This window comes from Tamandua tetradactyla, chromosome X (assembly GCF_023851605.1).
Source record: "Tamandua tetradactyla isolate mTamTet1 chromosome X, mTamTet1.pri, whole genome shotgun sequence".
Lineage (NCBI taxonomy): Eukaryota > Metazoa > Chordata > Mammalia > Pilosa > Myrmecophagidae > Tamandua > Tamandua tetradactyla.
Window position 1 is genome coordinate 87650197 of NC_135353.1, and position 27986 is coordinate 87678182.

Sequence of the window (27986 nt, forward strand, 5' to 3'; positions counted from 1 at the left end):
CTATAAACTTTTGTTGTTGTTGTTTTCTGTTAATCTTTTTAAAAAATATTTTATTGTAAAAGCTTAACATATAAAAATTTTTAGCATACAAATATTAATACATGGTGTACAATCAATGGCTCATAATATCACTGTCTCATTCCTGATATTAGAGGGAAAGTTTTCAGTCTTTCCTCATTGAGGAAGATGTTAATTGTGGTTTTTATATATATTCCTTTTTTCATCTTATGGAAATTTCCTTCTATTCCTATCCTTTGAAGAGCTTTCATCAAAAAAGATGTTGAGTTTTTCAAATGCCTGTTAATATCAATTAAGATTTTCATGTTCTTTTTCCACCTAGTTTTATTGATGTGATGTATAACAAAATTGATTTTCATCTGTTGAACCATCCTTGCATACCTGCATATCTGGAATAAATCCCAGTTGGTCATGGAGTATCATTCTTTTAATATCCTGCTTGATTTGATTTAGAAGTATTTTGTTGAGGGTTTTTGCATTTATATTCATTAAAGGACTGATCTGTAATTTTTGCTTTCATAGTAGCTTTGTCTGGCTTTGGTGTTATGGTGATGTTGGTTTCATAGAATGAGTTAGGTAGGTTTCCCGCCTCTTCAATTTTTTGAACAGTTTGAACATGATCTTTTCTTAAATGGTTGGTAGAATTCACATGTGAAGCCATCTGATCCTGGACTTTTCTGTTTTGGAAGATTTTTGATGACAGATTCAATCTCTTTACTTGTGTTTGTTTCATTGATATCTTCTATATTTTCTCAAGTCATTGTAGGTTGTTCATGCCTTTGTAGGAAGCAGTCTAATTTGTTAGCATATAGTTGCTCATAATATCCTATTATCTCTTTGTTTCTGCAGGGTCAAGTAGTCATGTCCAATTTCCCATTTCTGATTTTGTTTATTCACATCCTTTTTTTGCCAGCTTAGCTAAGGGTGCATATACATTATTGATTTTCTCCAAGAACCAACTTCTGGTTTGGTTGATTCTCTCTATTGTTTTCATTTTCTCAATTTGATTTATTTCTGCTCTAATGTTTATTATTTTTTCCTTCTGTTTCCTTTGGTGTTAGAATGCTCTTCTTCATCTGGTTTATCCAAGTGAACAGTTAGTTCCTTGATTTTTGCTATTTCTTCTTTCAATATATACATTTAAGATAATAATTTCCCTCTCTGCACTGCCTTTTCCGTGATACCACTTTCATTTGCCTCAAGATATTTACTGATTTCTCCTGTATTTTCTTCCCTGGAACACTGTTTAGAGTGTGCAGTTTAGCCTCCATATATTGTTGAGTTTTCTGGCACTCTGCCTGTTATTGATTTCCAAATTAATTCCATTATGATCAGTGAAAGTGTTTTGTATAGTTGCAATCATTTTAAATGTATTGAGACTTGCTTTGCAACCCAACATGTGGTCTATCCTGGAGAATGTTCCATGAACACTTGAGAAAAAGGTTTGTACTAGCTGTTATGGGGTGTAATGTTCTGTAAACATCTGTTGTCTAGTTCATGTATCATACTGTTGAAAATCTGTTTCTTTATTTTTTCTGTCTAGATAGTCTAACCATTGGTGAGAGTGGTGTATTGCAGCCTCCCACTATTATTGTACAGTGTTTATTTTCCCCCAGCAGTGTTGTCAGTGTGTGCCTCATGCATTTTGCAGCATTCTGGCTCAGTATAAATATTTATGACTATTATTTCTATTTTAGTTTGCTAGCTGCTGGAATGCAATATACCCAAAATGGAAGGCTTTTAAAAAGGGAAATTAAATAAGTTGCAAGTTAACAGTTTTTAGGCTGTGGAAATGTCCTAATTAAAGCAAGTCTATAGAAATGTTCCATCTAAGGCATCCAGGGAAAGATACCTTGATTCAAGAAGGCTGATGAAGTTCAGGGTTTCTCACTCAAGAGAGAAGGCACATGGTGAGCACAGTCAGGGTTTCTCTCTCAAGTGGAAAGACCTATGGTGGACATGGCATCATCTGCTAGCTTTCTCTCCTGGCTTCCTCTTTCATGAAGCTTCCCAGGAGGCATTTTCCTTCTTCATCTCCAAAGGTCGTTGGCTGGTGGACTTTTTGCTTCTCGTGGCTATGTCTTTTTGTTCTGCTCTCTCTGAATCACCTGGCTTTCTCTCTTGTTCTCTGATTCTCAGATTCTCCAGCTTTCTCCAAAATGTTTCCTCTTTTATAGTATTCCAGTAAAGTAAACAAGACCCACCTGGAATGGGTAGACACAGTCTCCACCTAATCCAGTTTAACAACCACTCTGATTGAGTCACATCACCAGCAAGATGATGTAATTAAAGTTTCAAACACAGTACTGAACAGGGATTAGAAGAAATGGCTGCCTTTACAAAATGGTATTAGGATTAAAACATGGCTTTTTTAGGGTACACACATCTTTTCAAACCCATCACAATGCCTTTGATGAATTATCCTTTTCATTAATGCATAGTGCTTATTTGTCTCTTTTAATTGTTTTACATTTGAGGTCTAATTTGAAGTATATCTACCCCCTTATTTTCTGGTTCCTTGCATGAAATATGTATTTTCCAACCTTTCGCTTTATACGTATTTTTGTCCTTGGGTCTAAAGTGAGTCTCTTGTAGACAACATATTGTTGTGTCCTGTTTTTCAATCCATCTTGTCAGTCTATGTCTTTCAAATGTTAAATCCATTCACATTTAATATTCTTACTGAAAAGGCAGTACCTTCTTCCACCATTTTGTCTTTAGGATTTTATAGGTCAGCTTATTTTTTATCTCTTTTTAACCTTACTGATAGTCTTCATTTCTATATGCTTCTCCAGACCCCTCTGTCCTGTTTTTTTTTCCCTCATGCAGTGCGCCTTTTAGTATTTCTGGTAGAGCAGGTCTCTTGTTCACAAATTCTCTCAGGGTCTGTTTGTCTGTAAATATTTTCAACTCTCACTCCTTTTTGCTGGACACTTTTGCAAGATATAGAATTCACGTTTGGCAGTTTTTCTCTTTCAGTAGCTTAAATATATCACATATATCTTTCATAAAAGTTGGGAAATTTTCAGTGATTATTTTCTGTTTCCTTTCTGCCTCTTTTCCTTTCTCTTCTCCTTTGGGACACCCATAACAAGTATATGTGCATACTTCATGTTGTCCTTGAATTCTCTAAGAGTGTGCTCATATTTTCCCATTCTTTTCCCTGTCTGTTATTTTGTGTGTAGGATTTCAGATGTCCTCTACTGTAGGTCAGTATTCCTTTTTTCTGCCTCTTTAAATCTGCTATCGTAAGTCTTCATTGTGATTTCTATCTCTTCTATTAGCCTTTCATTCCCATAAGTTCTGCCATTTGTTTTTTTCAAGCTATTCAAGTTCTTCTTTATGCCACCCAATTATCTTCTCTATATCCTTAATCTTCTTTGCCATCTCTCCCTTCAATTCATTGATTTGATTTTGACTTGATGTAGCATGCTTGTTTGAACATCTTTAATTAATTGTGCCAAATGCTGTAACTTGTTTGAAGTGTTAGTTTCTTCCTTTGTCTGAGTCATATCATCATTTTACCTAATATGACTCATAATTTTTTGCTGGTGTCTAGGCAACTGATTTTCTTGATTAATTTGTTTTGCAGGTAGTTTTCACTCTTCTACCTAGTGCTTTTTGTTTCTTGGCTTTGTTCTCTGTCTGTTCCTGGACATTGATTACAACTTATCCTAGACCTCTAGCATAGTTTCTGTTTAACTGATGAGAATTTTTCAGCTCATGTTTTTATGGTTCTTACCCAGCTTATATGGAAATTTTTTTTTTGAGGAAGGTGTCCCAAGATATGATTGACCCCAATCAGATTATCCTAAACAAAACAGATCCAATTCTCAGGAGGAGGGCGTAATTGGTTTCAAGTTTCTCTGAGGATGAGACCCAGCAGGTTCAGACTTTCTCATATGCCTATTGACTCTGCTTTTACGATCCTGCCCAGCAGGTAGTGCTTGTCAACCTACAGCTTCCCACTGACATAAAGTTGTTTGGTGCCCTTAATTTTCAGCAGACCCTATCCCTACCAGTAGCATGGTTGAAGCAGAGGCTGAGGTAGAAGACAGGCTTAAACTATTTCTGCTTTCCAAGTCTTTGGGTTCTGAATTCTCTGAATGAAAGCTACCACTTGAGCTGGGTCCCAACCCCTCCCACCCCTTTTCTTGGGGAAGTTAGTGAATTGCCTCCTTCACTTCACAAGATACTTTGTCTCTCAGACATATCTTACCTCTGCCCTTACCTAGGGCAGTGCTGATAATTGAAAATGCCTTAAGCTTTCTCCAATAAACTACTCAGAATAGTGAAAAAATCAAGAATACCTTTTCAGAGGCCATCCTCAGCCCCCAAGATTTGCCAGTCAACAGCTAGAGTTCACAGGGTTGTATGTGCCCCTTTTCTTGGGGCACGCCCTTTTCAAGTATTCTGAGCTCAACTGACTCCAAAAGCCTCCATTTATTTTTTCCATCAACCCAACCTCCTCTCTACTGGAAAAGACTACAGGGTTCCTTTCCTGCTTACTCAGCGTTTATCTGTGCTCAGAGCTTGTATTCAGCAGTCCAAATTTGAAAATTGAATTTGTACTGCTGAATACAATTCAATTCAAATTCCAATTGAAGCTTCATTGAGTTCTCTTTGCTAACTCCTAGTATAGACTACTTTTCTTTCCTATGGTGATGCATCTCCAACATGGCCTGCCATGGCAAGGGCAACAGCCTCCAAGTTTGGGGTTATTACCTACAGTTGAGTGCTGTCATATTGGCCCTTCCACTCATTCCAGACTGGTGTATGATATGTGTCCAGTCACTAATGTGAAGTATTACTTTTAAGAGTGTTGGAGATAACAAAAATGTACAGATGCATGAAGGAGATGTTGGGGAAACTTATAGGTGATTTACTGTTGCAGAAAAGAGGAAGACAAGCCTGAATTCAATACTCAATGTATTGGCTTAAATAGTGAGAATTTATTATATCATAGTTTTGAGGCTAGAATAAATCCTAAATCAAAATATCAGCAAGATTGCTTCTCAGAGTCTGTATCATTCTGGTACCGACAGACAGCAATCCCTGTTTTTCTTGGCTTGTACTTCTGTTCCTGGTCACATAGTGATCTCTCCCCCCTTGTGTCTGCTCTTCCAATTTTCATTGATTTCAACTACTTCTTGTGTAGCTCTTCCCAACTTATGGCTTTTTGTTTTATCTCTTGATAAAACCTTCTCTGATATAGATTAAGACCCACCGTCATTCAGTTGAGCCACATGTTAACTAAAGATAAAATCTTCAAGAATTCATACTTAAAATGGGCCTCAGCATCTTCTAAACTGCATATACAATTCTTCAGAATTCAGGCTTGTCTTCCTCTTTTCTGCAAGAGTAAATCGCCTATAAGTTTCCCCAACATCTCCTTCATGCATCCGTACATTTTTGTTATCTCCAGCACTCCTAAAAGTAATATTTCACATTAGTGACTGGACACATATACACCAGTCTGGAATGAGTGGAAGGGCCAATATGACATCAGTTTAGGAAAAAAGTCTCATATAAGGATGCCAACATTGTTACCAAAATACAATTCCAAGCCATGTTTTAGTAAGGATCAGTTACGTAGATGCTTCAAATGATTGGAGAAAACACTTTTCAAGACTGGACAAATACTGCTAACCTGACTTCTTTCTCAGAAATTCAAACAGTTTTCAAAGCTCAGCACTCACTGAGCTTTCTCTTAAATTGCCTCATTTTCTTGTCCCTGTTGATTTCTATGTATTAATCCATGGGTTTTTTTGCAGTGTCTTTCTACACTAGATTTTATGAGGAAGAAATACTCAATTAAAAGATAGCAACAAACTATATGGAGTATTAAATTACTGCATTTACATAGATGAATGACTTTATTTCCATAGAACCCCAAGAAATAAATATTTTCATCATATGCATTTATAATTGAAGATGCTGAGGTTTAGAGACACTACATCATTTTACTAAGGTTATGTAAGTACTGTATGTGAAAATCAGGATAAGTTTTAGACACTGAAAATTCTATTCTTAACCATGCAGCACTGCCACACATTTTTGCTTTCTTTGGTGGGATGATTTAGCAGATAAAAATATAAAACATCCTGAATTTTAATCGGCAAGCCTACATTTGTTATACTAAATTTAATGCTATTAATTTTAATTAATGTTAGCATAAATTTAATTTGGGAACAAAAGGAAAATGCCTTTTTAAAAAATCATGTAGCAATTGTGTTTGGGAATTGGCAATTAACTCATCCATAATGCTTAATTGGCTGATATATTCCATGGAAGATAGTTGGAAATTAGATGTGCTTGAAGGCTTAGCTCTATCATTCTATTTTACACACTTTCAGGAGTGTCAAAGCTGTCTTCAAAGTATTTACCTTCCTTTCCCACAGATTCTTGAATAAAATCTTCAGAGTATGAATGAATCATATGATAAACACTTTTTTTAAAATTTTGTATCCTGTGAATATAACTATTGTACCACATAGTAGCTGGTTAATTATGTTTTCTCTTCCCATCTGCCTTAGATCTGTCAGATATGTATTGATCTCATCTTCACTTTTATGATATGTAACAGACATATCAAATGTCAACAATATGCTAGGTACTAATTATAATCAATATTAAAAGGATACAGTATGACTTAATAGGCTTACCCATAACAAGGAACACCATGAGATCATGAAAAACCATAGATTTCTAAACTTTTGGGAAGGAGAATAATGGAGAATTTGAGAGACTTAAAGATGAATTTTTCATTGTTGTGGATTGTGATAAATTGAATTATGTACCTTAATTTAGACATCTTCACAATCTTATCTATATTCCAAAGGGTGTGAACCTATTTTAAGTATGAATCTTGAAGATTTTATCTTTAGTTAATGTGTGGCCCAGCTGAATGACAGTGGGTCTTAATCTACATCAGAGAAGGTTTTATCAAGAGATAAAACCAAAAGCCATAAATTGAGAAGAGCTACACAAGAAGTAGTTGAAATCAATGAAAATTGGAAGAGCAGACACAAGGGGAGAGAGATCACTATGTGACCAGGAACAGAAGTACAAGCCAAGAAAAACAGGGATTGCTGTCTGTCGGTACCAGAATGATACAGACTCTGAGAAGCAATCTTGCTGATATTTTGATTTAGGATTTATTCTAGCCTCAAAACTATGATATAATAAATTCTCACTATTTAAGCCAATACATTGAGTATTGTTTGTCATATGAACCTGGCAAATTAAACCAAGGATTGAATTATGTCCCCCACAAAATACATGTATAAGTACTCCTGGGTCGTATGGATGTGAATCCATTTGCAAATAGTATCTTTGAGTATGTTGTTAGTTAAGATGCAGTCAAACTGAATGAGAGGAGACCTTAATCCAATATGGCTAAAGTCCTCATAAGCAAAGGAAATTGAACACAGAAGGAGAAACCACAGGAGGAGGTACAAGGTGGTGGATTGCCATGGTATGGAGGATTGTTGGAAAAACATCACCAGAACTCTACACACTTTGAGGAAAACATGGGCTTGCCGATACCTTGATTTTGAACTTTGAGCCTCCACAACTATGAGACAATTTTTTGTTTGTTTGAGCCAATCCATTGTGTGGGATTTGTCATAGCAGCCTTGGATAACTGAGACACTCACCTTGGGGAACAGTCATGCATGTGACCAGATGTCAGGTAACAAAGCATGGTAAGGCAGATTGCTTTCACTAAACTTGGCCAGGGTTAGCAGACCTGTGCTCCCACTACAGGGTTAAAGCAGAGAAAGCTTAAATTCAACAAGAACAATAACCCTTCCCTTCCAGGCTTATAAAGTACCCTGCATGAGTCTTTTTCAAAAACAGAAGTAACAGCATAGACAAAAGTATTTAAGATTCTTAGGGAACTGTCATAACCAACGGTAGGCTTATTCCCACCTAGATTTATTAAGAAGGCCTGCAATTAGCTGCACATATTGCATTAAGTTCTAGGTAGAGAATCATTATTTTGCTGTCAAGAATACTGTTCATCAATATCATGTATTCAGAAGACATTTTTGGTATAAATAGCAAGGGACAAAATGACTAGAAGAGAAGGAGTGAAAAACTCTCAAAAATGTGGATTTTAGGGATTGTTCTAAAGACTTAATATTCTGGGTTGATTTAAGGCAAAATTACCCCTCTGATAACACCTATGTTTAGTCCTCTATATATCAGAAACACTCTAACTTTAAAGATATCCAGATAAGGAATCTACCCTCTTTCTTCCATACTCCAGAATTATCATTCAGCCCTCAAACCTAGTCCTCAGACTTTCATTCATTAAATGCCTTGGACAGAGCTAGTTTTTAGGAGAAAACATTTGACATTGAAGTACAAACAACTGATAACACTTTTTATTGTGGAATTAACTTTGCAGACATATTTCAATCTTAGAGAATATTTGCTTATAGCATCAAGAAATGAATCCCAAATGGAAGAATTTAAACAAGGATACATTATATTTAGGAATAGAATTTTTTTTTTTATTTTTGTGGTACTCTTCTAATCACAAGACATATGGAACTACTTAATTCATGAGCAAATCCATACTTGTTAATCAGAATTTCATGAGTGAATTTCTTTTTAATTCAACAGTCAATACAGCATTCCTCAGCAAACAGTAGATATAAAGTTCATTGCATATTTGCCATGATTTCTGTTTAGCTGTTCAATGAAAATGCAGCTATGTCTATACCAGTGATTGCAAAATGCCAGATAAGGCATTTTTTAGATCTAGATGTCAAAAGACCCATGTCACAATGAAAAAAGAAATATATGAACAATGTAGTTAGTAATTTTATAATATTAAATATACTTTGATTCTAAGATTAGAACCCCCTTTCATTTCTTGATGTTAAAACAGTCTTTCTTGTATCAATTCGTAGTGTCAGCAGATGGAATTAAATATGTAATTATATGACAGAATGAAAATTTGGGGGCCTGTGCTGGTCCAATAATATTTTTCCTTAGATTTAACTGGTCTATGAAATCTCGAAATCTGGGAACTATTGTTTCTCCACAATTCTAGAGCAATTCATCAAGTCTGGAATTTCATAAGCTGTAGTAGGGGTAGAAGATGAGGTGCTGAGTGGTAGACAGTGGGTTGAAGGACTGGGGAAGGGGAAATTAGTCAAACTGTCAAAACAAATAATTGACTGAATTTATGACTCAGAAATCAACTTTGTTCTCCAGTCACCAAAGGCCCATAAAGTACTTGTTTTTGGACTTTATCCTTGAAAGACAGATGTAGTTTTCCTCCCTCCTTTGCATGATGTCCAGCCTGCACATGCTGGAATATTTTCTCCTTGAAAAGCAAAAACAATCCATTAAATATGAGCTGGAGGAGCAAAGGAGAGCAACTGCACTGAGAGGAGGGATGCAGGGTTCCCTTTTATCTCTCTTCAAAGAGAACTAAGGTAAAAGTCCATTTTGGCTTTGAATAAACTGATACCCTTTTCTCTGTGCTTGGGATTCAGAACCTTTAAAATAACCAGTAATTCTACAGGGACTTTACTACCCTAGTAAATAGCTCTTGTCATTTCCTCGCAGCTTCTGCTGAACTCAGAGTTGGAGGGCGTGTTGGTTAGCAAACCTAAGGCTGATCACTGCAGGCTTATTCACTCCTCTTAGCAAATTCACCTTTGGGGTGCTTTCGAGCAAGCAGTACATGGGACAGAGAAGTGGTGGGAGGGAAAATGCTTAAGCTATAACCCCCCGGGATTGTCCAGGCCAAATGCCTGCTGTGAATGTGGTACTAAATCCACTCACACAACTTTGTTTTTGGTAAAAATCTGAGCATTTGCCTTCTTATAAATTGGTGCAAACACTTGCCTACAGCTAATATGGACAACTAGGCACAGAGACAGAATACCCAGAAACATATGCAAGTGTATTCTCAGAGACGACAGGAAGTTTACAATAGCAGAAAAATATACAAATATATATATGTATACACAGATTCATGTGTATGTGTATATGAGTGTGCACACATATTTTATCCATGTAATATCAACTAAAGTTGCTTTGCTAGTGTCCTTCCATTCCACAGTGAAATATTTAAGCTTCTACTGCAAATCTCTAATAGGTAAGAAAATCTGTTCATACTGAGAGGTAAATGACTGAAGCAGAATCTTTCCCCAAGATCACTGAGGCCTACAAATGGTGAGGTTTTAGCCTTAGAGGAAGGGAAAAAAGGTAAAGAATGGGAGCATAGTTTTGCAGTAGGCATTCTTTAATTTTTTTTTGAGAGGTTCAAGGTCCAGGAAACTAATCTTTCATTATTTTGACCAAGACCAAACTAGTAATCAGAATGTGATTTAGTGATATCTGGAGGTAGAAAGGATTTGGCCAATCAACAAGAATAACTTGGAATATATATATACACACACACATACACATATATGGCATATTCAACCTATTATTAGTAATCCTTGAATCTAAAATACTAATATTATTCATTTCTATGTCTTCTTACCACCTGGTTCCAGAAAGAATTGAAAGCAGAAAATACAGTTTGCAAAATACTCTATTATTTATTCTCTCATTTAAAATGTTAGGCACGTTGCCAAAAATGTATGGGATTTTACTGAAAAAAAGTCAACAAAACAAAATGAATTCTTTGAGAATTAGAACCAAGTGGTTTATACAGTGTCTTTTCCTTTGAAATACTTCTATATTTTCTGAACTACTGTTTGTGGTTTTAATGTACAATCATAGATGTGAACCTTTTATTAAACTTCCTTTCAGCTAATATCAGTTTATCCCCAAGCATCAGACACCAGATGTTTTTGTTGAGAAGAAAATTAATGGCTTAAATAATGAATCAATTGAGAAACAGTGGCCATAATCCATCTGCTCTTTAAGCCAAGACCCTGAGTCAGGCTGGCTTCTGGCTACACAGAATATTAATCAGTTGGAGAGTTAAACAAACGACTCAAAGGCATTGTTGTAAGATGTCTCCCGGCACCTCCAAGCTACTCTATAGGCTGGGCTTTGTACAAGGAATGAAAAGGCAAACAAAAAGCCGGGAACAGGGAGAGAGCCACATAGGATGAGTAATTTGGATTGACTGCCCCGTGTGTGTCCAATGAAAAAATCACTAAACATAGACAGAGCAGAAGTCAAGTCTCCTCTCTTTGGATGAAGCCATATTCCCTAAACACATAGTCCATTTCGGTGACAGTTAAATGATTTATTTATTGAGTTTCATCCCATTTATCACTGTTGTCCTTATTGCTTTAGCATTCCTTCCCAATCTAGATACTGCTATTTTATGGTATATTTTGTGAGGAATAGGTTTGTAGTAAATAAAGTTCTCACATATGCAGAAATTTTCTGAGGATTTGAGGCTTAAACCTACATGTCCTCTTCTTGTTTATTTCCATCTCTTTTTAGCTATTTCACAAGCAAGTTGTGCAAGGGATAATTGAATGACCTAATTAGGCAATTTATTGAATTATAAGAGCTAAAACTCAACCTCAGGCTTTGGATAATGATATGTAACTTGATTCTTTACTTTTTAAAGTCTGGGACAACTTATTACATAGGATTTAATGAAATCACACAAAGGAGCTTTGATGCTTTCATTTAAACCTTTAGAATACATAAATGACAAATAAATAGATTACAGATAGATAAATAGATAGTATAGATACATACATACATGCATACGCATATAGAGTGGACTCTAAACAAATCAATCTCAACCTCCATATGTTTAACTCTCAAAATTTCTGGTAAATTTTAGAATGACATGTTGAGCATACTGGGATGTTTTCTTGAAACCAGTATGTACTTTTATTCGTTACTGTGTTTGCTCTTCAGCTACTTACAAATATAGAATAAATGAGGAAAAATTCCAACTAAGGGCTTTAGACAAATTCAACTGGGCAGAGAATAAATATTGATAGAAATATTTTTGGTTTAATGGTGCTATTGGCCAGAGGCATGGATGCAATATCAGTGATTGGGTGCACTAGCTGGGCACCATACTGATAACATGCCATAAAAGGAAACTGGGGGTCCTGGCCATCAGGATAGGTAAGTAGGTTAATTTGCATATATTACATGATGTTTTTGAGTGGAAATGATGCTACTAGACTTATGTCAAGAAGTGGGTGGTCATTTGAGTGTTACCCTGTAAACTCCTCAGCCAAGCTGAGGAGGCTTATGCAATTTTTTAGATATATGGTCAAGTTACCTCAAGTTAGCAAGAATTTTTGACATCCTCCTTTATCCACAAGTGTGGTGATCTGCACCGGTTGTGAGAGATTGTTTTAACAGAACATGCCTTACATAGGTATCAGTTAGTAGCCAGCTATGCCCATGAGATGTGAATGAAGGTGGTGGTGACAGTAAATAACAAATACACATCCCATTATCTCAGCATTTTAGGCTTTAATTGCCTCCACTTTCCTACTATCTTCTAGAAAGAATACTATTTAGTAACACCTAACCCCTCATTATCAGAGAATCATTTAATAGGACTTAATTTAGAAGCAGCTAGATTCAAGAGAGACATGGATTAGAAAAGAAGAAATGCTCTGTGGGAAATAAAGAGACATTTAAATGGAAGGATAGGAGTCTCAAAATAAAGTCCTTTAATTTTTGCTTCATCATCCAGCCCTGTCCTAAGGAAGCACTGTTTCTTACTCCTACATTTTGTCCCCTGCAAAACTCAGTAAAACAGAGATGTAGAGAGAGTAGATTTTCTGAGTCTGGCACTTGGTTAGAACACTACGGGAAAACAGCAGAATCTTAGGCTGCTTGTTTCTTGCCATAGCCCAAAGATTGCCTGGCTCCTGGCTAAAACTGGGTTAACTCCCAACTCCCAAAACAAGCACACACTAGCACATATTCCAACCACAGCTGCTGCCAAACTCTTGCTGCTTATTTTCAGGAACTTAATGAAAGGGAGGCTTGGGAAAATATCTGGGAGGGACTGGGCCACATTCCCTAGGCCCAAGTAAAGTACCCCTAAAATAAGTCCACTTTGCTCTCCACTTAGGGGTTCAGAAATGTGGGGCCAACACACCCTATACACAGGAAATGTGCCACCAGATAAAAGTAAACATACACTAAAGCACCACCAGATTTCACATATTTAGTTACAACTAGAACCTAAAAAAAATTCTGCTTAAAAGCCTTCTAAAACATCAGAGGCTCATTCTTCAAACTGATTGTCCAATTCTGCAGGTTTCTTAGTGAGAGAATGGAGGAAGGAAATGATTTAATAATATTCCTATATAGAAGGGCTAGAACATTAGAAGTTATTTTGAGAGTTTGAGAGCATATTGTGACTATGAAGAGGTGAACCTTGTTTCCTGAGTCCCAGGGACTATCACTGCATCTGTTCCACCAGGTAGTCCTGCAATCAGAACATTGTGACAATTTCTTTATAAAAATAGAAAGCTGTCTGTTTTGAAGTGCATTTGTGTCATTTTCTCTGAAAACATAGAATTAGATTTTTTTCTGGAGAGTTAGACTATGTTGATCATTATCAGCCACATCTCAGATATTTTAATTCAGCCTTTTCTTTGAATGTGGAAATGTTTGCTTTAGATTACAGAATGATTCTCAAAAATGACAACAGTGGTTCAATGGCTTGAATGAATTTTCCTGCTTAAAATCCAATCTAAGGGACCAAAGTAAAATGTTCTCCCAAAGCTGCTTTCACTCTTCATATTTTTCTTAGTTGTGTTGCCGTAATTATATATATTATTCTGTGGGAGATTATCAGTCTGTTTATTTCTAAACCTACAAATAAAACATCTAAAGAAGACTTTCTATTGTTGAGTGACTTCAATTTCAAAAATTCAGTTAATGTATTTGCCCCTTTCTAATTTTTTGTTCAAATTATTATTATTATTATTATTATTATTATTATTATTATTATTATTATTTTGGGCATGGGCAGGCTCCTGGAATTTAACCCAGGTCTCTGGCATGGCAAGCGAGAATTCTGCCACTGAGCCACCATTGCACCATCCTCAAATTATTTTTTAACACTTATTTTAATACTTTCAATTGGAAGTTTTCTTATACAGTTTATCTTGCTAATTTAGGTAGTCTTCCATTTCAATTTTAATATGTAATCTTATTTAAAAACCCCTTGGTTTTTAAAATGAATAAGCATCTGTTTTCTTCAATTTATGTTGTAGATTTATTTTTGTGTTTTAAATTGGGTTGTGCTCTCATCTGGATTTCTCAATCACTTTGACTCAATCATTTTGACAGCTCTTATTCAGAAATCAGGTTTTTTCTTTTCTGTATTTTGGTAAAGCGTAATGATGCTGTGCAATCTGAAGATGAAAAGATGAGATGTGAGTTTAATAAAGAATTTATTATAAATATAAACAATTCATGTAAAATGCCATCTTTTCTATTAAAGCTGTGCGCACATTTATATTTTTGATCAAATATGTAATTTTATCAGCTTTTTTTTTTCTGCATGGGCAGACATCGGAAATTGAACCCAAGTCTCTGGCATGGCAGGTGAGAACTCTGCCACTGAGTTACCCACCCTATCAACTTATTTTTGTTTTATAAAAATCAACAGCTGACTTCATGATAAAAATAATGTAAGGAAGATTTCCAATCCTAGTCACTCATTTTGGTATTTGGGAAGAAAAATAACTTTCTTTCCCATGCAAATTTGCTTATTTGAAAGCTAATGTGAATTGTAAATATTCTAGGAGCTAAAATATTAGCCTTTTCATTGAAATGATTTTGTGTAAAATTTTAAAAGAGGATTATTAATAGAGAATGGATAGGTATGGTTATATTGGAGTGGGTATTAAAGCTTTCTTATATAAGTCCATTTTCAAGGATCATCTAATTAGTTTCCCTGTTTTTCTTTCCACCCCCTGCTCCAGGTACCCCTGAATATGAACTTGCTTCTTAAAATATTCTATGGGTCTACCAGTCTGGAGAATGGAAAGAAAAAAACATGTTTAGAGGCTACTCTAAACCTCTAGATTACCAATGAGGGCCCTGAGAAGCCCGTTTGATTTTACTCTTCCCTTACTCCTATCTTCAAAAGAACAGAGGTTTTTTGTTTTCTTTTCCTCACAGAAGGGTCTTGTCTGTTTTCTCTAGGCACCACTTTTCAGATGTTTCCCTGTGAGTCAGGAATTATTTAACAGAACGTAATGAAGCTAGGGTGTATATGTCTGCTTCCTTCTAAGAAGGCTTAATCTCACTCCACTTCGTAGTAAGCATCCCTGTGAGAGAAGTGTGGTTACCCTCAGTCTGTTGAGAGAGAAAGGGAGGCTTGGAGAAGTGGCTAGTGATAGGGCTAATGATAGGACTAAGAATGTTACTATAGGCTCCTAATAGTTTAGGCTAGGTTTTTCGGTTCAATTATTCTGCCAAGACATAGAATTCTTGGAAATTTTTTCCCTTTCTTTAAATGTGAACTTGGAATTTTTTTCCCTTTTTTTAAATGTGAACTTTCCTGCTGAAACTGAAACTCATCATCTGACCTACATATCTATGAAAATATTGAACTTTCCTATTTCTGTTATGGGTAGAAATAAATTCCATCTTTTGTGGTCATCCCTTTCTGAGCAGTCACTCCCCACACCACACCCCTGACCAAGTCTCACTGTCTGTCCCCACCCTAAGCAGTACCAAGCCCTACAATTGGTTGATTTTTCTGTCTCAGTGTTTAGCACACTGACAGTAAATTTCTAACCCTGGTGCCTCTCATTTTAATACCCTTCTAAGTAACGTCCTTGCTTCTAGATTTTACTCTTTCCTCATGTAGGACTGCAAACACTTCTAGAAATTTTTTCACCCTTTGGCACAATTTTGATCATATGCCTTATTCAAAAGTCTTTGATGCCCTCTCTTTTCTTACAAAATAAAACCCAAACTTCTCATCTGACATTCATAGCCTATTATCATAACATTCAGCATGCACCACAAGCCATTATCACATATAGTTGTTTATTATAGATATTTGTAAAAGCAATTAATTGTCTCTTCTCGTTCCTCAAGGTCAGATCTCCAGGGTGTTGTCTCCACTTTTGCATATCACAAAACACCTAACATAATGACACGTACATCAAAGATATTCAAGAAATTTTTTAGAATGAGTAACTGAAATACTAACTAAAGATCTATATTTTCATTTAATATCTGCTTTGCCATTCTCAAAACTGTAAATCAGATTCGTATATTTTTAAAAAGATTCAAGTAGTACGTATATAAGGAAAGAGAACAATAGATGTAAAAATAGAGGTGAAAAAAGGTAAAACAATAGAGGTAAAAAAATAAAATAAAACCAGACCTAAAACATAAAAATAACTTTTCCTACCCCCAACAGTACATAGTAGAAAATGCAGTAATATCATATAAGTCCAGAAAAGTTCATACAGGTCACTTGTGCACTCCCATACAGAAATATTCGATCTAAACATTTTGATGTTTAATTTTATCAAAGTTTTTTTCTACCAATAATAAATTTGAGAGGAAAAAGCTCAGAAATCTGTTTTATTCTAAGTGGAAGGAATTGCTTCTCTTTACAAATTTACTGTTTATTAGTGACATTCAGTAGAATGAAGCGTCTCTGAGTTTGCAAATGGAAATATAATGGATTTATATTCTCATACCTTACACACAAATCTATCCATTTTTCTTCATGTCCCTAAAATCAATTAGTTTCTTCAGAGGGGAAAAACAGGAAAGTTGTATTTTCACTTGCTCTTTCTGAAGTACAGAATATTTAGGGAGGAATTTCCCCCATTCCTACAACCCACAGGGAAGGTAATAATAACCTAAAATTGCATATAAAGTGTGGCTTTAGTAGGTCTCTCAGGGATGGTTCAAATATGCAATATCGCTTGTTTTATACTGTTATTCCCTATATTCCCTATTTTAAAATGGTGGAAGCTAATTTTCCTTTGTGAGTTCAGATCGACAACTCTCACAGAAATAAATGACTCAGAATTTGTTGTTACAGATGTTTCCTTATTGCTGCTTTGGTTGCATGTTCTTTTTGATACTGCTTCCTCAAGTTAGAAATCAGTGCACTCAATATTATAAGTACACTGACAAAGCTGAGCGTATCTCTGAAAGAGGAAAACTAGGGACATGTATGACAACAGAAAAAGTTCCAGATAAAGACTGGAACTGTATAACTGTATAACTTAGTGAAACCTAGAGTGGACAATGATGGTGATTAAACCTACAAATATAAGAATGTTTTTACATGAGGGAGAACAAATGAATGTCATCATTGCAAGGTGTCGAAAACGGAATGGTATATGGAAAAATACAATCAATGTGAACTTGGGTTTATAATTAAAATTAACATTGTAATATATTTCCATTAAGTGTAACAAAGGATATGTTCCAAAACTCAATGCCAATAAGAGGGATATATAAGGGAAGGGTGTGGGATTCATGGTATTGTTGTTGTTATTTCTCCTTTTATTTTATTTTATTTTTCCTTTTTTCCCTCTCCTTCTTTCTTTGTGGAAGAAATGAAAACGTCCCCATATACAATGTGGTGGTGAGCATAACTACGTGATTATAATGGGAACAATTGTTTCATTACTTAGAGTATATTATTTGGGGTATTTGAATAAATGTTTAAAAATAAACAGAAAGATACAAGTGTTGGAGAAAATGTGGAGAGAATGAACCTCTTCACTGTTGGTAGGGAAATAGAATGATACATCCCCTCTGTAAGGCAATGTGGTGGTTCAACAGGAAGCTAAGAATAGGGTTGCCATAACATCCTACAACCCTGTTACTATGTATATACTTAAAAGAACCTAAAACGGGGACCCAAATGGATACTTGCACACTCATGTTTGTGCTGGCAATATTCAAGTATATATGGATGGAGGTGGCCTAAGGGTACATAGACTGATGAACTGTGGTGTATACATCCAATGCAATAATGAGTGTCTGCAAGAAGGAATGAAATTGTGAGGCATGCAACTAGGTGTATGAAACTTGAGGGCAGTATATTAAGTGAATAAGCCAGAAACAGAAAGAAAAATAGTATAACATCTCACTAACATGGAATAACTACAATGAGCAAACTCTAAGAACTGAACCTGAGAATATAGGTGATCAGGGAAAGACTTATTGTAAAGGTTCTTCAATTGTAAGATCTTATATCAGTCACAACTATTCCAGAGTTTTAACTGTTATTCCTAAATTCTGAGGTGCTGAGCTCTTTGGGTATAACCTGGTCTTTCCTTGGGACTTTGGGCATCTGTGTGACATATGAGACTCAGAGATAGAGTTCTGCAGCTACAAAAGTCAACATTACCCTACCATATACAACAACCATTAAAAACACTAACAAAGTGATCAGACTTCGATTAGAAATATGAAGATGATCTGGTTAGGACTAAGGTAAATAAGACTAAAGGGTAAAGGTTGATGCTGACTGTGTTTTCAAATTTCAACTTTTATGTACAACCAAAGGAACAGATGCTTATTCAGTGCAAAATTTTTATTTTCTGTGGTGTGCTATCTAATTTAACCTGCATAGTCAGTTTATGTGAACACCATTATTACAGAGAAGCATGAATAAAGAGTGAAATCTTGTTCACTTGGCCAGGTTAGTGTGATGCCTGAATACATAACTGTAGAAAGAAGTTATGTAGGAAGAAAAGTAAAAAGTATTAGTTAGTCCCCAGAGGGACTGGTGAAAATGTGGAAAGGTTAAAATTTCCCACCCTGGGGAATTCCTGATATTCTCAAGAGCATTGGGAACTACCAAATTAATAGGCCAAGCCCTTGACCTTGATCTTGTAGCTTTGCCATATGAAACTCACTTCTGAAAGGGAGAAGCTTAAGCTTACTTATAATTGTGCTTAGTAGTCACCCACAGAGAACCTCTTTTGTTGCCCAGATGTAGCTTTCTTTCTTAGCCAACTCTGCACATAAACTTACTGTCTTCTCCCCGATGTGGGACATGACTCCCAGGAATGAGCTTGGGCCCAGCATCATGAGATTGAGAAAGCCTTCTTGATCAAAAGGGGGAAGAGTAATTAAGCAAGATAAAGTTTCAATGACTCTCAGAGATTTCAAATAGAGTAGAGAGGACATTTTGGAGGTTATTCTTATACGTTATGTAGATATCCCTTTATAGTTGTTAGTGGATTTAGTAGCCAGAATGAAATAACTGAAACTGTTTAACTGTATTCCAGTAGCCTTTATTCTCTCTCTCTCTTTTTTTTTTTTTGTATGCTGTATGGCAAGGATCACAGTTCATTTTATTTCCTTGTGAGTATCCCATTATTGCAGCACCACTTGTTGAATTTTTACCTGTTTGTTTGTTTGTTTGTTTTTGGGAAGTGCATGGGCTGGGAATCAAACCGGGGTCTCCCACATGGAGTGAGAATTCTACCACTGAGCTACACTTGTGCCCCTAGTCTTGATTCTTGAAGATGATTGCATAACTATGTAGCTTTTATGATGTGACCGTGTGATTGTGAAAACCTTGTGACTGACATTCCCCTTACCAGTGTATGGATGGATGAGTAAGTAAATGTAGACAAACGCATAAATAAATAACACCATGAGCCATTTATTTTATACATTGGATGATTATATAATTTTTGAATGTATCTCAAGAAAATTGCATTTGAAAAGACAGAAAAAGATAAGTAAGTACAGTATTTTATTTTTCCCAGCAAGAGAGAATGTTCCCGGCATACTTGTCAGGCAACTGCCATACAGAGGAATGCTGCACTGGACTTAGAATTGAGTTGTTCCTCTGCCTCTAATCATATAAATAAATTCTCTTTTCCCCTTTTTCTTCTGTTGCAGATACATAAAAAAACTCAAAATAAAAGACACACTTGATTGACCCGTTGACAATCATTCCCTTATTCATATTAGATTGTATTTCACTTTAGAATTAAATTCCTTTAAGCCAATAAATAATAATTTTTTGATAAAATGAACAAAAATCCAGATCAATGGCACTGCCACATATAATTTTGTCTACTGGGAGGAAGTATTCATTATGGCTACTGACAACTGTTAAAATACACTTATTTTTGTCACAGAATCTGAATCATATGATATAAAAGGCAAACATTTATTAAGTGCAATGGCATGAAGGCTCATTTCACAATGGTGTGTGTGTGTTGGAGAAGTCTGTCCTTCAAATTCAAGGTTGTCATTATTTTTACTTATTAAATACATTTTGTATTTAAAATATATTTTATATATTTAAAATTTTAATATTATAAATGGATACAGAAGATGAATGGAAAGAAAGATTGATGTTACAGTTCAACTACCAGAGATTAATCTTTTTCTTCGCTAGAGAATTGTATTTTGAAGAGTCTTTTCCCTCTCAGCAAGGGATGGTTCTTGGATGGCATCTTATTATATTGAAATATAGACTTCAATTTATCCCTTTTAAATACCCAATGCTCAGTGAAGACTTTGTCTAAACTCTCATGTTGCATCAAAATTACAAAAGTAATTTATCTCCTCCCAGCTTCCACCCTTCCATGAATATTTTGTCAAAATATTACAAATTAAATCTTGCGGTTAACTTAAGATTCATGTTAAATCAACCAAGAAGAACTGCGAATATGTTCTTAAAATCTGGAAATTTCCTAGACCAAAGTGTTTAAGGGGTTTGGAACAAACACATATATTTAAATATGCATGCTATATAAGCATCCCATACCTATTGGTGACCAAATAAAATCCTTCCTCCTTGAAACTTGACTCCAAAACTCTATTTTAAAATGTCCTAAGGTGCAATGGAGATTCTGCTTCCTTCACATTTGGTGACTCTGATGGTTTATAACCATAATTGATAGGGGTTTGTAGCCAAATTTTTAAATACATAGGTCCTGTTTTCTCATATTTTGGTATAAATGTTACAGGCTTAAAACTCCTATTTTCATGGAAGCCAGCATGCATACTGTGTGAAAGAAACTTTGAGGTTATCAGAAAGATTTTTCAATCCAAACGATCTTGAGCAAAATGAAGCTGTCTGTTTCTATTAGTATTACCCAAGATATTTAGTTGCTATGTTGCTCTTGTGGGTCAAACTTCAGTGAAAATAACTTAATCCACAAACAACTATTTTGATGTACCCCATGTCTGTCAGTGAAGTATTTGGGTCCCATCTAAACACAAGTGTAAAACAAGGTACTGCAGCACAAATGAAACTTACCAAATTCCCTTATTTTAAAAGCCCTGTTTTTGTTTTGAAATGCACATGTGAAGAGAAAAAGCAGTCATTTGACATTTTAGTCTCTGTATTCCTGTATTGGTTTTCTTTTCCTTGATCTTCCAAGTGTGCAAACCTGTTGGGTGCCACTTGTCCACACAGATGAAAGCAAAGTAATTATATAGTAAGGTGAAAGGTCCAGAAGGATCTCATCTTTACTCTCCTTCTTTATATCTCTCTCTCTTTCTCTGTGTGGTAGATTCAATTGTCAACTTGGCCAGGTGAAGGTACCTACTTCTGTGGACATGAGCGAATGGTACATGAACCTCACCTGTTGCTCATTACCTCTGCAGTTAGTTAAGAGGTGTGCCTGCTGTAATGAATAATGCTTGATTTAATTGGCTGGTGCTTAAATGAGAGAGCTCAACACAGCACAGCCCAAGCAGCTCAGCATAGCTCATCTCAGCATTTGACCAGGCCTTTGGAGTTGCAAAAAGAAATCACCCCAGGGAAAGTTTTTGGAACCCATAGGCCTGGAGAAATCACCCTGTGCCTTCCCACATAAGAAAGAACCTCAGTTGAAAGTTAGCTGCCTTTCCTCTGAAGAACTAATGAAATAAATCCCCTTTTATTAAAGCCAATCCGTCTCTGGTGTGTTGCATTCCGGCAGATAGCAAACTAGAACAGATTTGGTACCTGAGAAGTGGGGTGCTGCTGCACTTTGCAAATACCAGATATGTTGGAACAGTTTTTGGAGGATGGCTAAGGGGAAGATCTTGGAGAAACTGTGAAGAGAATGATGGAGAAGACCTGGAGTGCTTTAAGAGACTGTTGGTGTAAACAGAACCACTGTCAATCTGGAAAAAGAGGGACACAAAAGGGACAAATTGGAGTTTGCACAGTGAGAACCATGGAAGCTCAGGTCTGAAGCCAAGTATCCTCAGCCAGGAGAGTGGACCCACCCATATACATGGAGAGACTGAGTTTGCCCTGAGAGCAGAGGATGAGTCTCCCATCTCATTGCAGTTGAAGAGTTGTGCCAGCTCAGGACTTTGAGAAGGTACAGCATGCTCCTTGGGGATTGAGGAGAGCCTAGCTACCACCATATGGAGGGTTTGAGCATTTGCCCCAGAAATGGCAGAGAGCCCAGGTGTGGCCCTGATGCCTGGAGAGAGTGGAGCCAAGAAAAAGGTGGTCTCCTCAAGGTTCCCTGAAGTTGATTTGGAAAGAGGCAGGCCACTGCATAGGCCCTTGGAAAGGGTTGGACTGCCACTTTCTAAAGCTGAAGGATAAATGATTTTCAGACTTTGAAATCCAATGGTGCTTGCCCTGCAGGTTTTCCTTCCAGTTTCTCCCTATGGATCCTGTGACTGTCCTCCTTTGCATATTGGCACCAGATAACTTGTTTTGAGATTCATAGGTCCACATCTAGAAGAGAATTTTTGCACCTTAATATTGTTTAAGGTGATGCGTGTAGAAGCAATTAAGCCACCTACTACTTAAGCCTGGATCTCAACCAGGCCCCTGGCGTGAAGAGGCTGCTGAAATTAAAGGCATCACATCCCATTATGCTGGTGGCAAGCTGTAGGCCGACAAGTGTCACGTGCTGGGTAGGATAGCAAATGCATAGAGACAAGAGGTTCTATCAGAAAGTCAGACAACCTGCTGGCACTCATCCTCAAGGAAACTTGATATTGGTGACTTTTTCCTCCTGAGATATAAGCCTGTCTAGTTTGGGAAAACTTGACTGTGGTTGATAATATCTGAGGAGACATTCCATAAAATAAAGGCTCAATATAGGCAGGGCAAGAAAGAGAAAAACTAAAATGGAAAATTTGAATCTGTTAAACAGAAGGTATGCTATGGTTTAGAAGAAGTTGAATGGAAAACCAAAGAAGAGATAAAGAACAAAGCCAACCAACAAGAAAACCTTAGGAAAAAGAAAACAACCTCCAGAATAAACAGATTAAGTAAAACAAATGCTTAGATGCCAGCAAAGAATAACAAGTCATACTGGGAAATTTGAAAATATGGCCCAGTCAAAGGGAAAAAAAAAACAACACATCAAGTGAGATACAGGAGTTGAAACAGCTAATTCAGGATGTTTGAACAGACATGCAAAATCTCATCAAAAATCAAAACAGTGATTTGAGGGAGGATATAAAGAAGACATTGGACAAACAGAAAGACAAATTCGAAAGTTTGAAAAAAACAAATCACAGAACTTATGAGAATGAAATCCACAATAGGTGACATGGAAAAGCAATGGAAACCTACAACAATTAATTTGAAGAGGCAGAAGAAAAAATGAGTGAACTGGAGGACTGGACATCTGAAATTGGATACACAAAATAACAGATAGGGGAAAGAACAGAAAAATATGAGCAGGCTCTTGGGAAATTAAATAAGAACATGAAGTGCACAAATATACATGTTATGGGTTTCACAGAAGGAGAAGAGAAGGGAAAGAGAGCAGAAAGACTAATGGAGGATATAATCACTGCAAACTTCTCATCTCTTATGAAAGACATACAATTAAAGATCCAAGAAGTGTAGTATAACCCAAACAAAATGCATCCAAATACACCTACTCCAAGACACTTACTAATCAGATTCACAAATATCAATGACAAAAAGGGAATTTTGGAAGCAGCAAGAGATAAGCAATCCATCTTGATAAGCTTGATAGTCTTGATCAGCTTGATAAGACTGTGTGTGGATTCTCTCAGCAGAATCCATGGAGGTGAGAAGGGAGTGGTATGATATATTCAAGTCAGAAAGACAAAAATTGCCAATCAAGAACTCTATACCCAACAAGACTGTCCTTCAAAAACAAGGGTGAGATTAAAATATTTTCAGACAAACAGGCACTGAGAGAATTTTTTATTAAATACCAGCTTTACAAGAAATTCTAAAAGGAGCACTACAAGCAGATAGGAAAAGACAAGAGAGAGAGGTCTGGAGAGATGTGTAGAAATGAAGACTATCAGTAAACATAAAAAAAGAAAAAATAGTCTTGACATATAAAATCTGAAAGACAAAATGGTAGAAGAAAGTATTGGCTTTACAGGAATAACATTAAGTGTTAATGGATTAAACTCTACAATCAAAAGACATAGATTGGCAGAATGGATTCAAAATTAAAAGGACCCATCTCTATGCTGTCTAGAAGAGACTCATTTTAGACCCAAGGACAAAAATAGGTTGAAAGTGAAAAGTTTGGAACAGATATTTTATGCAAACAGCAATCAAAAAAGAGCAGGAAAAAATAAAAATAAAAGAGTAGGATACTCTATACTAATATCCAACAAATTAGATTTCAAATATAAAACAATTAAAAGAGACAAAGAAGGAAACTATGTATTAGAAGGAACAAGAGCAATGCCCCTGAATCAGTAGTGTTTCTATACACTAATAATGGGCAATCAGTGCAGGAAATCAAGGAAAATATTCAATTTACAATAGCAAATAAAAGAATCAAATATTTAGGAATAGATTTAACTAAGGATACAAAATACCCATACACAGAAAACTACAAGAAATTGCTAAAAGAAATCATGGAAGACCTAAATAAATGGACAGGCATACCATGTTCATGGATTGGAAGACTAAATATAACTAAGATCTCAATTCTACCCAAACTGATTTATAGATTTAATGTAATACTAATTAAAACCCATAGAACTTAATTTCAGAAACAGGAAAAAATAAAATAACCAAATTTATTTGTAAGGGTGGTTGCCTATACAGATAAAAATATCTTGACAAAGAAAAATGAAGTGGGAGGTCTCACAACTACCTAACTTTAAAACATATTACAAAGTTACAGTGGTCAAAATATCATGGTATTGGCATACAGATAGTTATATTGAACAATGGAATTGAATTGAGTATACAGAAATGACCCTCTTGTCTATGGACAATTGGTCTTGATATGGCAGTCAGGTCAACCCACTTGGAACAGAGCAGCCTCTTATAAATGGTGTTTGGGAAATGGCTATGCATATGTAAAAGAATGAAAGAGGATCCACATTTCACACCCTATACCAAAATTAACTCAAAATGGATCAACACCTGAACATTTTATGGCTAAGGCCATAAAACTTTTAGAAAAAAATGTAGGAAAAATATCTTCTAAATCTTGTAATACGAGGTAGTTTCCTGGAACTCACACTCAAGTCATGAGCATTGATAAAAGAAATAGATAAATGGGATCTCGTCAAAATTAAATACATTTGTCCATCATGGAATGTTTTCAGGAAACTAAAAAACCAGCCTGTGCAATGGGGACCATATTTGGAAATCACATACCAGATAAGGTTTTAGAATCCAGAACATATAGAGATTCTATGATTAAACAACAAAAAGACAAACAATGCAATTTAAAAATGGGCAAAAGACATGAACATATACTTCTTAGGAGAGGAAATACAAATGACTAAAAGGCACATGTAGAGAGGCTCAACTCCACAAGGTATTAGGTAAATGCAAATCAAAATCACAATGAGATAATCATTTGGTACCCACTAGAATGACCATATCAAATAACAGAAAATGACAAGTGCTGGGGTGAATATGGAGAAAGAGGCACACTTATTCATTCTTTGTGGGAATGAAAATGGTATAATTGCTCTGGAATAGTTTGGCACTTATTAAGAAATCTAAGTATAGAATTGCCATATGATCCAGCAATCTCATTCTAGGTATATGTTCAGAAGAACTGAAGGCAAGCACACAAACTGAAATTTGCACACTGATATTTATAGCAGAATTATTTATGAATGCCAAGAGATATAAACAGCCCAAATCTCCACCAAACTACAAGCGTCTGAACAAGCTGTGGTATATACATACAATGGAATATTACACAGCTGTAAGACAGAATAAATCATTTAGCACATAACAATGAGAATGAACCTTGAGGACATAATGTGTGTGAGATTATCCAGAAAAACAGAACAAATGCTATATGGTTTCACTAATATGAACTAACGTTAATGAGTGAACTTTGACAGCGGAAGTTAACACAGTTTATCAGAAAAGACAAACAGGGTAGAGGTTGGGCATTTGATGTTGAAGGAATGCAGGTTGTGTAACAGGGCTGACTGTAAAAATTTAAAAATGTATAGCACAATACTACCCGATTGTAACACAATAAGATAAGTACACTGAATGAAGCTGAACGCAAATATGATAGAGGGGGAAGAGCTAGGTGCTCTTCTATGAACGAAATCAGAAAGAAAGATAGAGGATAAAGTCTGAGATGGTATAATTTAAGAATACCCAGAGTGGACAATGATGGTGATTAAATGTACAAATAAAAAAATATTTTTGCATGAAGGAAAACAAATGAATGTCAGTATTGCAAGGTGTTGAAAATGGATGGTATATAGGAAAAAGTACAATTAATGCAAGCTAGGGTCTATAGTCAACAGTAGCATTGTAATATGTTTCCACTGAATGTCACAGAGATACTAGGCCAAAACCAAACGTACACAGGCATGGGGCATGGGGGAAGGGTATGGATTCCTTGTGGAAGAAAAGGAAATGTCTTCGTATAGATTATGGTGGTGAACGCATGTAATTTACTTAGGTTGGATTGTATGATGTATGAATAAAACTTTAAAAATGAGCAGAGAGAAACAAGTTCTAGAGTAAATGTGGAGAAAGAGATGTACCTATTCAGTCAGGAAGGAAACTTACAGGTGCAGCCCTGTATTAGTTAGGGTTCTCTAGAGAAACAGCATCAACAGGGTACACTTGCAAATATAAAATTTATAAAAGTGTCTCATGTGACCATGGGAACACAGAGTCCAAAATCCACAGGGCAGACTGTGAAGCCGATGATTCCAATGGAGAGTCTGGATGAACTCCACAGGAGAGTCTCATCGGTTGAAGCAGGAAGAGACCCTCTGTCTTCTGAATCCTTAAAAGGCTTCCAGTGATTAGACTGAGCATCACCCATTGCAGGAGACAATCCCCTAGGCTGATTACAAATGAAATCAGCTGTGGATGAAGCTGACATGATCATGATCTAATTCTATGAAATGTCCTCATTGCAATAGACAGGTCAACACTTGCCCAACCAGATAAACAGGTACCACCACTTGGCCAAGTTGACACATGAGCCTGACCATGATAAGCCCTTTGTAAAGCAGTATGGTGATTCCACAGGAGGATAGGAGTGGGTTGCCATAGGTAACTGCAACCCCATTGCTCACTATGTACCTGGAAGAACTGACTGTGGGGACACAAATGCACATTTGCCTACCGGTATTTAGAGTGGCAGTGTTCGGGGTTCATAATGGATGGAGGTGGCCTAAGGGAAGAATGACTGAGGAATGGAAGGTGGTGTTGTGGTGTATACATACCATAGGCTGCAAGAAGGAATGACATTGTGAACAAGCAACTATGTGAATGAAGCTTAAGGACTCTATGTTGAATGAAGAGTCAGAAACAAAAAGATAAATGTTATCATGCTTCACTCATATGGACTAAATATAATATAAAAACTTGGTGAACTGAAGTTGAGAATGTGGGTTACCAGGTTGGGGCCTGTTGTAAAGGATCCTAGACTGAAAGCTCTTACAGCAGTAACATATATTCAGGGATTTTAACTGTTGTTTCTACATCCTGAGATACTCAACTGTTTGGACATATTCTGGGTGTTCCCAGAATAAATTTCAGTTGCTGAGAGATTTCAAACAGATTCAAGAAGTTATCCTGAAGGCTATTCTTATGTATTATATAGATATCCTTTTTCAGTTTA